A 12,509-nucleotide genomic window follows, 5' to 3' on the forward strand; every position below is an offset into this window, starting at 1 on the left:
ACGTGAACCTGACCAAGCCTCAAGGCTTACTCTCTACAATGCCACCAGAGTGAGCTCTATGAAACGATAGATCATATGACTGCAATTGAAACCCTCTGGTTCATTTCTAGTGCCCCCAGGACCAAGGCCCAGTATGACCTGGCCCTGCTTACCCTTGTAGGCTTGAATATGTCTTCAGGACTGCTGTAGTGAAGTCCCACAGCCTGGATGGCTTAAACAGCAGAACTCTATTTTCTTAGAGTCAGGGAGGCTGAAAGTCCAAGATCAAGGTGTCCTCAAGGTTCGTTTCTTCTGAGGCCTGCAGGGAAGGATCTGTTCCAGGCCTCCCTTTTTGCTTGTACGAGGCTGCCTTCTCCCTGGGTCCTAATCTCCTAGAGGAGTAACAATCATATTGGATTGGGGCTTACCCTAATGATCTCATTTTAACTTAATTACCTTTGCAAAGACCCTAACATTAACTATAGTTATATCCGGAGATACTGAGGATTGGAACTTCAGTTCATAAATTTTTAGGTGTTTATAATTTGGCCCATAGCAGAGCTCATCTCCTATCATTGCCCACACTGCGTACCATATGTTAGGTCTTTGTCTTGGATTTTTTTTTTCTCTGCCTGGAATGCCCTTACCACGTGTTTTTTTGTTGTTGTTGTTTTTGTTTTTGTTTTTGTGGTTTTTGTTTTTTTTTTTGAGAGGCAGGGGAGTATAATGGTTAACAGCAGTGATTCCAGAACATAAATCCGGTTTGAGATCCTGGCTGTGCCATTCCATTATTGTGTGACTTTGAACTTACCACTTACCTAATCTCAGTTTTCTCACTTGTACAATGGGAACCATATCTCCTACCAAAAATTATAAAGATAAAATTAGTCAATATGTGCAGAGTACTTAGAACAGTGCCCAGGATGTGGTAAATGCTGTTGAAGAGTTATCTGTTACAAGTATTGTGCCCTGGTGAACTCCTATTCATCATGAAGGCTTGGGTCAAGCATCACCTCTTCTCAGAAGCCTACTCTGATCTCACACCTTGTTTCATGTTCCCACAGAAACTTGATACCAATTAATATGTATATTTTTGAGTATTAGTTACCTTTCCTACTATTCTGTGACTCCATAAGTCCAGAGACCTCTCTTCCTAGAGTTCCAAGTCCCAGTCTCTGGAGTTAGACAGCCTGGGCCAACACCCAGCACCACAAATTGCTAGCTATATGCTCTCAGCGGTTTCATCTAAGAACTCTATTCCTTGGTTTCCTCATCTGTAGAATGGACATGATAATAATGGCTACCTAATTGGGATATCATGCAGATGACATTAAATCAGACATGTGAAGTGTGTGTCTGCTACAGAGTAAGGACTAACCATGATCTGTTATCTATTTTTATAAGCTTTGTACATCCTCATCTAGCACTCTAAATCTAGCACTTAAAAGGTGAACAATAACGTTTAGTTTGAATGTGACTGAAAAAACTTGAATAGAATTGAAATGAATTGAAGCTCAATTGCTTAGGCCTAGAAGTGGCCCAGGGAAAAAAATGATGAGGGCCTCAACCAAGGCAACAGAAGCAGGATGGAGAGAGAGGAGAAAGCTGTAGTGAAGTTGAGTGTAGTGAGTGGAGAGAGAGAGTGGAAGAAAGAGTCACAGTGACTCCAGTGATCCCAGTGATGTGGTGGGCAGTAATGTCATTGCCCAACACAGGAAACATGGGAGGGCAAAGATAAGTCAGTTTCAGTTGTCTTGAGTTTGTGGTCTAATGAGATCGCAAAGTATAGATGTCTGCTGGGGATAAATGTGTTTATGCAAAGCAAGACCATGCCCTTGTAGAACTGTTCTGGAGTCAGGAAGATTGTCTTTGGGTGAAGACACAAGGACAGGAAGCACAGTGAAGCCCATGGCTTTCTGCCCCTTCCGTCATACCTGTTGGTCTCATCTCCATTGTGAGTCTACAACCTCTTCATATGCAGGGTCATGGAGCCACTACCACACATCAGCCCACAAAGATGTAAAAGAAATCCTGTCTTCCTTCCTATCTACACCTATTTCTCCTTCTTCCCGTATTAGGCCATCCATGCCTCCTAGAATTGAATCCCTACCAAAATACCAACTTGGGAAACCTGGGAGACACATGGCCTAAAATTGCCTGTTAGGATAATACTGACTTTACCGATGTGGGCAGTACACTGGAAAAATTAAAATTAAGTTTCTTTCTTCAGTGTCTTTTATCTGGTCTTTTTTAAGAAACACGAGCTAAAATCTATTTCTAATCATCTGGCTTCAGGGAAACCATGTGAACGAAGGACTTTGCAATGGGAAGAGTAGAGAAGTGACCAAAACCACATTGTATAATAGACTATAACCATGAAGTGAAATTCCATGGATAAAAGCTGAGTAGGAAATCTATGAGCAGATTCAGGGTGGTTTTGTTTTTTTTAAATCTCCTGTTCATAACCTATTCCAATCTGAGCCCTCCTCACTGATTTTTGCCCCAGGACACGCCTCCCCAGTACTGCTCATCATGAGAGGCAAGGGGGAAGTTGACAAAGGCTGATATCACCCCAGCATCTTTTCTTTGTCTCCAATGTCTTTTTCAAAATCACTATCTCATTGTTAAAATTCAGTACATACTTATCAGAAAATACAGCAAAAAAAATAATAGAAAATTTCTTAATATCCATAATCCCACATACCCAGAGGTAACCAGTATTAGCACATTGGTATATAGGCTATGTTTTACTTATGGATATAGACTGAGTTACAAACTATAAATCTAGAGCTGAATGAGAGATGATGTCTATAGATGTGTTCATAGATACACCTAGGTTTACAAGTACAGATAGAGCTATGTTTCTAAATAGAGATATCTGTCTGTTGGCAAGGCTCCCACACAGAGCTGCAGAGATTGTTCAGAATGGTGGCACTTGCTTAGATGGAGGGACATGTTTTGATTCATAATCTGCCTTTTTCCTTCAAATTAAGGCATACCTTGTTTAATCTAAAAACATTTCTTCCTAAGGGTTTAGATTGGGCTGTTCCCTGCTGGTGCTGTTCTAGCTCTGCTCTTCCCAGCGATGTATGGTTCTTCAGCTGTAGCCTCTCCTGTGAACCCAGCTTTTCTGTGGGTAACCAGATCCAGGGAGTCCTCAGATTTTCCTACCACAGAGAACTGGCTGCTCATGTTATGTCTTGGCTGCAATGACTAGGCCTACCAATTTCAAGTCCATATATTGAGCCAGCAGCTACAGCTTTCCTTTTATGCTCTGAGACTTAGGCATGATCCTTGATCATATTTCCCAGTAGCCAAGAGTCTTTCCAAAAATGGCAGCTGGATGGGGTCTTTGATAACAAAAATCATAGATTATACATAACACTGTTGTCTTGAAAGCTAAGGGCATTGTAACCCTTGAAACTACTCATAAGTAGACATTGTCATTGTCCTCAACTTACAGATGAGTAAACGAAGATCTAAAGAAGTATCTTATCTAAAGTTTGAGTCAACCCCAAGATTGCCTGGTGATTAGCCTGAATTGTGCTACCCTGGTTCTATTTATGAGGGTTTCTCCTGAGGGATTTAGCAAATACCCAAGACATGTGTTCTAAGTACTAAACTCCTCTGTCCCAGGGTTTCAGTTCTTTCTGGCTGAGAAAGCTGATATCAGCAGATAGGAGGATGTTAGTCAAGAGAGATAGGTCTACCGCTGAGCAATCATGTGTCCATCCTGAAACCTGGTGGCATGGATCTAATACACTTAGAATTATATCCATCTCCTCCAGATGTTCATGGTTTAAAATCTGACTTAGTTTGAGAATATTTTGAACTGTATAAAAGAGTATAAAGCTGTATCTTATGGCTGGGTTGATTGTCTTTGGAGTGCTGAATGCCAGGCTGAAGCAGCAGGATGGCCGACGCTTTCCCTGAAGACTAGTTCCACTTCGAGCACTGTTCCCCTACAGACCATTCTTCTAGGGAAGACTTGGTGATGACACTGAAAAACTTTTCACCAGACCTATTCATAAATACAATTTACTTTTGTCAAAATTGATGGATTTGGTGTGAAGGGCCAAATATGTAGAGATAGTTTTCTCTTGTCGAGGATCTTCTGAAGTTCCATTTTTATTAACTTCCTTGAGCTTCTCTCCCCCTTTCCTATCAGCCTACTGTTGACAGACTTGAAGTTGTTCCTGATCGTCCCGCATATGGCGAAATGTGGACCTTGTTCTCTTAAATCCCAGTTAGATAACGACTAACAAGAAATTTTTTAACTTGTCGAGTAGAAATCTTGGGTAGGTTCACAATGGAGAATCCAAAATAGAAAATGGAATAGAGTATTCAAGAACTTCAGACATTTGTTTCTCATCATAGACCTTCTTGGGCCCCCACATTTGATAATAATGAGTACCTGCAGAAGGTCCTAGATGCAGCTGTGAGATCCACTTAGGAGAAGTGGATTCCCTAAGCAGTGGTCTTAGACAGGTTGTGGAAATACGGATTCTAGCTGACACATGGAACCTCATTTCTCCCCACATTATAATCCTGTGGAACCTCTTACCGCATTATAGAAGTGGATTCCCTAAGCAGTGGTCTTAGACAGGTTGTGGAAATACGGATTCTAGCTGACACATGGAACCTCATTTCTCCCCACATTATAATCCTGTGGAACCTCTTACCGCATTATAGAGGGATAAGCTTTGTTCGGGGAGGGATAGCTCTTCTGCTGATGAACTTAAGAGGTGTGGGGTGGCGGGGAGGTAGATACTTCATAAAAAAGAGTTCCTGAGTTTTACAGTTTTCCTACATGATGGCCTCGATTTTCCCTGTGGAAAAAAGGGGACCAAAGAGATAGGCAGGATAGCTTGAGAAGAGAAGTGAAAATCTGGCCCCTGTGGAGAAAGAGGGATCAGAGAAATTTTTTTAAAGGACACAGAGGACCCCAAAGACTAAGTGAGTTTGGAGATACTTGAATGTATAGGGGCAACAATGGGCAGCTGAGTGACACATAAAAATAGAAGACAGCAGAGAAGTTTGTTGATCCAAGTTTCTTTATGTGCATCTTTGGCCTACTTGCATAAGTTGGGGGCTTCAGGTTGGCCAGGAGGGTAGGTCTGGATGTGGAAAGGGTGAGTTCCTTCAACAGGGACAGAATTTCCTAAAGCTTCTAGACTCTGCCTCCAGGAAAGGACCCTGTACTTACTAAATGCCAGCAAATCCCAGATTAGAAAGATAGCTCCCCAGCTTAAAAAAAAAATCTACTTCTAACCAGCTAAATACTGAGAGGCAGCAAGTACTTGGTATTCCCAGGAGCACAGGCCCATCCAAGCACCTCAGTATTCACACACACTCAAGATAGTACTATGCTTTTTGGCCTGCAGATTAACATATCATGTATTTTTTTTTTTTAATGAGGGCAAACACTTGAATGATCTTATAAAAAAGAAAAGATAAAATCCGAGTTGGGAGGTATTTACTGTGTTGTAGGAGAATATGTTCTGAATGCTGGCGATTTCAAGTCCAGAAATGAGTAGTAGTGTGGTTTTGGTCCCATGCTACCTAGTGTTCTTAGCCAGTTTCTGAAATCATTAGAGGGTTGGGAATGCTTCACTTCAGTGAAGGGACAGCATGACAAAAAGGCAGAATTCTTGTAAACGCCAGAGGGACAGGCCTGGGCCTGGCCGGGCTAGGCCATCTTTCCTTTTGACGAGCTCTGTGTTTAGAAGTAGAGAGATCCGAGTCACAGGGTCGGGGTGAGCCCTGAAGCAGTGTATCAAGATCTATGGTTTGACAATACATACTTTTTGGTGACCATGTGAGGATTAAATTAACATATTTAAAGTTCAAAAGGGAATAGAAATTCATTACTAGAATGGGAGAGGTCATTTTTTTCCTGGATGACTCCCAAACAGAAAATTGAGAACAGGATTTGTTGCAGGAAGAACCCAAAGGGATTGTTTTTTTCTTCAGAGAAGCCAGCAGATGTTTTCATTCTTTTTAGAGCCAACTCTCGGTTAATCAGCACTTGGATTTTTAAGCTTTTCAGTTATTCAGTTTTGCTGTTCTTTTTCATGTCATCAGACCTAAGATGGGCCTCTCCTAGTCCATATTTGAGAGAGTGTACTGTTTGTTAGAGTCTCTACTTCTACTAGTGGGCTGTCTGTCCACTACTACCAGTGGGATGGAGCAAAAAGCCAGGTAACGATAATAAGGTTTATTTTCCAATTTATCAGCATTTTGCTTTCCTTTAGTCCCCCCCATTTTCCCTCCTTACTATTAGACTCTTCATGCCATCACGTGGGTGGGTCCTGAGAGTTCCGTCACCCTCCCAGTCCTTTCCCCAAGACTCCCAGCCTTCACACACACCTCACAGCCACCCCCTCCCCTTCACATGTTGTTACACAGGACAGTTAGAAATTGAGGGGTAGGTTGCAGAATTTTCAAATGCTGAGTAACACTGTAGTAAATAACCCTTGGAGGCTTTGTTCACTGAAATACTTTTTTTTTTTTTAACCAATTTTTTTTTTTTTTAATGTAGCATTGAGGATGGCATTACCATTCATTTGCAGTACTAGACCAAAAGAGTTCCAAGATCATGGGCTCTTGGGATGGACATATCTTGTCATCCATACCTCCTGTTCCAAGAGAGAAGGAAGGAATGCATCGAGTAGTGTGCCAAGCCCTTTTACATCTTTATTTCATTTATTTTTCTCAAATTAATGCCGGGCTGTCAGTATCTCCATTATACAGATGAAGAAATTAAAGTTTCGAGAGATTAATTAACTAGCCAAATTTCCCAGAACTGGGAAGTACAATCAGTCACCATTCAAATTCATAGTGATCAGACATCAAAGTTCCATTTGTGCCAAACCTTTACCTTCTAATTCAAGAGAACACATATAATGACTTTAAATACAGTCCACCCTAAGTTATTTACAAGTGTGTTAGCCTTTTTTCAGTGACTGCAGATTTTAGGGGTCATCCGTGAGCCCATTTAGAGCTCCTCGCCAGTGATCTTAGTGATATCAAGTCAAAAGGAAACCTGGAATAAATGCAGAAGAGTGAAATGTGTATGAGTGTGTTTGACTGTCTGAGCCATGTGGATATTATGCTATATCCCAGAGTAGAAGAGCACTGGTGGTGTTGATAGCTAGAGTGTAGATAATTAGGAGCAGAATATATAGGAGTGAGCACAGGCTCACAGATGTTGAGGGTAACAACTATAATGATCTCATGAAAAGTTAGAGATGGAAGGGATGTTAAAAACCAGCTAGCTCATCCTATTATTACACCAGTGAGGAAACTGAGGGCCAGATGTATTGTGACTTGTGATGTCTATCAAAATACGTTCTGAATAATTAAGAGTTCAGTTGAGTGAGGAAGTCAGAGACAAAAGCAATTAGATGAACTGCCCACAACTACAAAGCTAATTAAGCCTATTCATCCTGGTCTAGAACTCCTTGTACTCTTACGAATTTATTCCTTCAGTTGCCTGTTAACTTGTTTAAGGTATCAGTTGTTCAGTCCTTACCCTGCATCAGGAACTCTGATAAATAGCTTTTTAAAAAATTACTTCATCTAATCATTACCACAGCTCTTTGAAACAGGCAACATTTTATTATAATTTTACACTGGAGGATTTCAGTTCCTAAAGGGATTAGGTAACCTGCTCAAGATCAAACCAGATGACAAAGTTAGGGGCAAAGCCAGGTACATTGACCCTATTCAGAGCTCTTAACTCTTGGAATATTCCAGAAAGAGATGAAGAGTAAGCTGCTATTACACAATCTTCTTCCAGAAGAATTGAGACCTAATGGTGTCAGTGATCTCCAGATCCCACAGAAAGTGAGAAAGCCAAAACTAGATTCAGGGTCTCACAGTCTCCTCTCAGTGTCCTTTCTTCATGCCTTGAACTAGAAGGACACACTTTTTATATCAAGACCTTAAAAATATAAGTCAAGTATAATAACTTTCTACTGACTGCCTCTGCTTTCACCCCTTATACAACTCAAAATCACATCAGTCCATTCAGTAAGGCCCTCCAGAAAATCCAGCTTCACACTACAATGGTGAAAAATAGATCTTTTACTGAAGGCTTTGAGGAGAACTCATCCAGCTATCAGTAAACATCTTGGTTCTTCCTTGAAGGCTTTCTCTTGCCTCTAGCTGCTGATTCTACTTTCTTTCTCATTCTTCACATCATCTCTATAAATCTCTTCCAGTAGAGCAGTTCAGCTCTAGCCCTCTGCACTCATACCCAGCATGGCAACACGAAGGCCTAGTAATGAGGGAAATGGTCCTAAGCCTGTCTCTTGGGAGGCTTGGTTTCTGCCACACAGAAGCGTTAGCTGGTGGAATCCACAGTTGCTGCAACAAAACCTTCCACACATCATCCCCTTTCTACCTCCCTTCTCTCTTCATGTTTTCCTCAGGGGCTGGGGGAGGGGGTTTAAGGAAATGATTCTGGATAAGGAATTTATACAGACTCTCTTTCTCCACCTGACACTGCTCCTACACACACACACACATGCACACGCACACGCACACCCCTACACCCCCTTCTTTATCTCCAGAAATATCTAGTTTTCAGAGAAATGTAAAAGAATTTCTCCACCTAAACATTTTTTTGAAAGTTAGCTGAGCACAAATAAATAAAACTAACTTTTAAAGTTAAAAACTAGGGAACAAAACAAAAAAAAACAACAACAAAAAAAACCACATGTGTGTCAAAATGGAAAACTCCTTTCTAGACAACTCCTGGAACAAAAAGGAAATCAAATCAGAAACTGGAGAATGCCTAAGAAATGCTGATAATAAAACACTACGTAGCAGAAACTGTGGAGTAGGGCTAAAGCATGCTGAAAGGAAATTTTGTATTTGTGTTAATGACAAGGAATTAAGTACTTGATTCAAAAAATTAGAAAATGAACTACAAAGGAAACCCAAGAACAGAGTAAAAAAAAAAAAAAAGAAAAACACAAATACAAAACCAATAAATCAGTCCAAGAATTACGGACTCAATGAAATGTACCACTTGCTAATCTTATGAAGAACAAAATAAAGCAAAAATACACTAAATGGAAAAAAGAATGGGAAAATAATCGCAAAAGAAATATAAACAATGATAAACTAAGCTCTAGACAAGTAAAATAAAAAAATCTGGATGAAATGTGTGCTTTTCCAGAACTGACTCCTTAAGAAAGAGGGGAAAAAAAAAAACACATATGAATTTCCAAAGACTAAAGGAGAAACCTGTCAAAGAGCCATTTCCTAAAATCTGTTGAGTTGTATGAAAAATTTTTTTCTGTTCCTTTGAGTTTGAATAACATTTGAGTTAACTGTTCCACAGTGGTTGGGTAAAATTCAACTGGGAAACCTAATGTGGGCCTGATGACTTTTAGGGAGGAATTCTATGATAAAATGCCATTACAAATAAGTGGGGAGAAATGGAGACTATTTGAGTAATGGCATCAGGACAACTGGGGAAAAAAAACCCATGCCTTGTTACATCAAAATATATGAGAGATCAAAGATTTAAATACAAACAAATTATTAAAATAGTAAAATATGGAAGGATGATTCTATAATCTTAGAGTATGAAGTGTTTCCCTGAGTAGGACCCAAAGCCCCTGAAACTATTTTTAAAAATTAAAAAATTAGAATATACAAAAGTCCAATTTTCTGTATAAAAATACACCATGAACCAGATGAATAAAAAAATTAAATGTTTGAAAATATTTATAAGACACGTAAAAGACAAATGATTAATTTCCTTTATCACTTAAGTCCTAAAAATCAATTTTTTAAAAATTAAAATGCACATTGGAATCTACTATGCTAATCCACCCCTAAATGAGAAACTCCAAGCAGCTCTTCAACATGTGAAGTGATTCTCCCTCTCGTAAGAGACATGCAAATTTAAGTTAGCTTGTGCTGGTTCCACCTATCAGGTCAGCTTGGTGACACATATGTTAGTGTTTGGGGAGATATGTGTTGGGTCATACATTTCTAAGTGCAGTGTAAATGAGTGCATACTCTTTCGGTGGCAATTCATTAGTAACCAGCAAAAGTTTAAATGATCTTTTAACCCAGCAGTCCACTTCTAGATTATACTCAGACTTGTATAAAATTGGTATTACAGTTGGTTGTGTAAGAATGGAATATCTTTTTTTTTTTTTTAACAACTGTAAATCAGTTTGTTAAAAAGGTTGATTTAAGCACCTGCAATGGCGACTTCAGCCTCAACTCCTGGCTCAATACTGATGGAAGTAACCTGCTTAATAATCTCAGAACGACGGTGCAAATCACTTGAGTCGCTTGTGGATCCTCATCTGAAAACGATCCCAAGTCTTAAAAACTTCACAAGGAGTATTTCTTGTAGTGATTCTCAGAGTCTTGGTAGGCATCTGAACCGGCCATTTCTCTTTGAGATTCTTTTCCTTTGCGCCTCTGATCAAGTCAGCACATACCTTTTCCGAAGATTTTACGTTGCGGCTGGTGATAGTAATTCTAATTTGGTCAGTCACCACCTCCAGTTCCACGGGTGTCTTCCCAGTGTCTTTAAAAACCATAACGGCAGCGCGGCTTCTGACCGACTTGTTCCTGGTGAGAGCGAACAGTGGGGAGTCAGGAGCGGGAGCAGGGCGTCCAAAGCTCTGCTGTATCTGTGACCGCGTCTTCCTCGAAGAGGAGGACTGGAGTATCTTGAGAACAACCTAGATAGCCACCATGAGGGAAGTAGTTGGGTAAAACATGGATTACCCAATTATGGAATACCATAGAACATTAAAAAAGAATGAAGCAGCTCTTTCTGTCCAAAGTATAATGGATAAATTCTGAAATTCATTATTATATGGAAAACAGTGGATTAGGATGTTTAACATACTACACTTTTGTAGGATTTTTTTTTAAAGCTCACAAATAAAAAAAACCTAGCACATTGAAATTGAAGTAGCATGGCTGATTTTGTGTCCCAGTGTCCCATTAAAATGTATTGAGTAGGGAAGGTCTCCCACGTCTGGATGAGAATTCTGTTCCGCGATTTTTCTGATCATTTGTGAATTATACAAAGTCTTGTATCACTTCAAATCACCATCTCAAAGTAAGTAATTAAAATGGCCAGCCATGTGTCACAAAGCTGCCATCTTCTAGTTCCTCCTATTGTACCCATTCTCCCAAGTGAGACTGGCTCTCTCCAGGTTAGTTGTGCCTCTCTTTTTTCATGTTGTTTCGAACCATTCCAGGGTGAGGTGAGAGAGGTATGGAGAATATGAGAGTAAGAACTGGACTCTACTGCCTTAAGATGGCTTTACACTCTCTATATCTGATAGGTGTTTGAAACTGACCTTTTTACTCAGGGATAGTGTGACCAACTTGTTCGAGTTACCTGGACTTTCCCAGTTTTAACATGAGAGTCTGTGTCTCTGAAATTCCCTCAATCCAGGTCGGTTGGGATAGTTGGTCACCCTACTCAGGGCTCACTGTTGTGGCCTTTTAGCGGCATCCCTTCTAGCAGTGGAGATATCTCACCTGCTTTCCTTTGATGTGTGTGGTGCAGTCTCCATGGAACACTGCCTGCTCTTCCTCCTGGAAAGCTTGCAGTCCACCTCTAGCTTCTAACTGCCAAGGTCTCTTGTCCACCTAGACAGATTATTATTGTGCATGAATTCATACACACTCACTGTCCCTCTCCATCACCCCTGACCCCTCCCTGTCTCTATGTCTCCTGTGTGGCCCACATGTGATGCATGAGAATCACTCACACATGCTTTCTCTTGACAGACTCAGAGTTTGCAGACCCAAATCCCATGACCCACACTCTCGTATGGCTCTACCTTCAGTAGCCAGCCCATCTGTCCTTGCTGGTTCTTATCTGAGACTGAGACACTGTTACTGGTGTCAGTTTCTGTCATTGGGTAGGGCCGCATGTCAAACTCTCTAAGTAGTTCCATGGAAGGTTCTCACAAGGCCTGAGGTGGGTAGGAAATGGGAAACACTGCACTGCTCTCTCTGAAGACGTTATCTTCACAATGACACATAAAGCTAGCTTTCCTTTTTTTACCAACAACCCACCATTTTATATCCTCAATGTGCGTATCAAATTTAAGGGTCATGAAACTGGATTCTCAGTATTTCCTTTGAAGATTTATGTTTTGGTATGGCACTCAGTTTTGTATCTGGCAGTCTAATAACTATCATCTTAGGGTCTTGGCTGAAAGTACCGTTTTAACATCCTACTTCTTTGCTTTCATATGCATGGAATAGCCCTGGAAGGATATGTAAGAGATAGTGATTGGCTTCAGGGTGAGGAAGTGGCTGGCAGAAAAGGAAAGGGAAGGAGACTTTCCACCATTTGTATGTCTGTACCATTTGTACCATTTAAATGTATATACTCTGTATATATTACTTAGATGCAGGCCTCATAACTAAAGTTGCCAAATTTTGAAATAATACTAAATCAGTAATAATGAATGGAAGTGGTTCTATGCAGGGATAGATGAATCGGTAAAACAGAGTGAAAAATACTG

General features: G+C 40.4%; 1 pseudogene; it reads right to left on the minus strand.

Moving 5' to 3' along the window:
- Nucleotides 1-10,195: 10,195 nt before the first annotated feature.
- Nucleotides 10,196-10,553, minus strand: LOC113255267 (40S ribosomal protein S20-like; annotated as a pseudogene).
- Between the last annotated feature and the right edge of the window lie 1,956 nt (nt 10,554-12,509).

The sequence above is a fragment of the Ursus arctos genome, unplaced genomic scaffold, assembly GCF_023065955.2.
Source record: "Ursus arctos isolate Adak ecotype North America unplaced genomic scaffold, UrsArc2.0 scaffold_5, whole genome shotgun sequence".
Classification (NCBI taxonomy): domain Eukaryota; kingdom Metazoa; phylum Chordata; class Mammalia; order Carnivora; family Ursidae; genus Ursus; species Ursus arctos.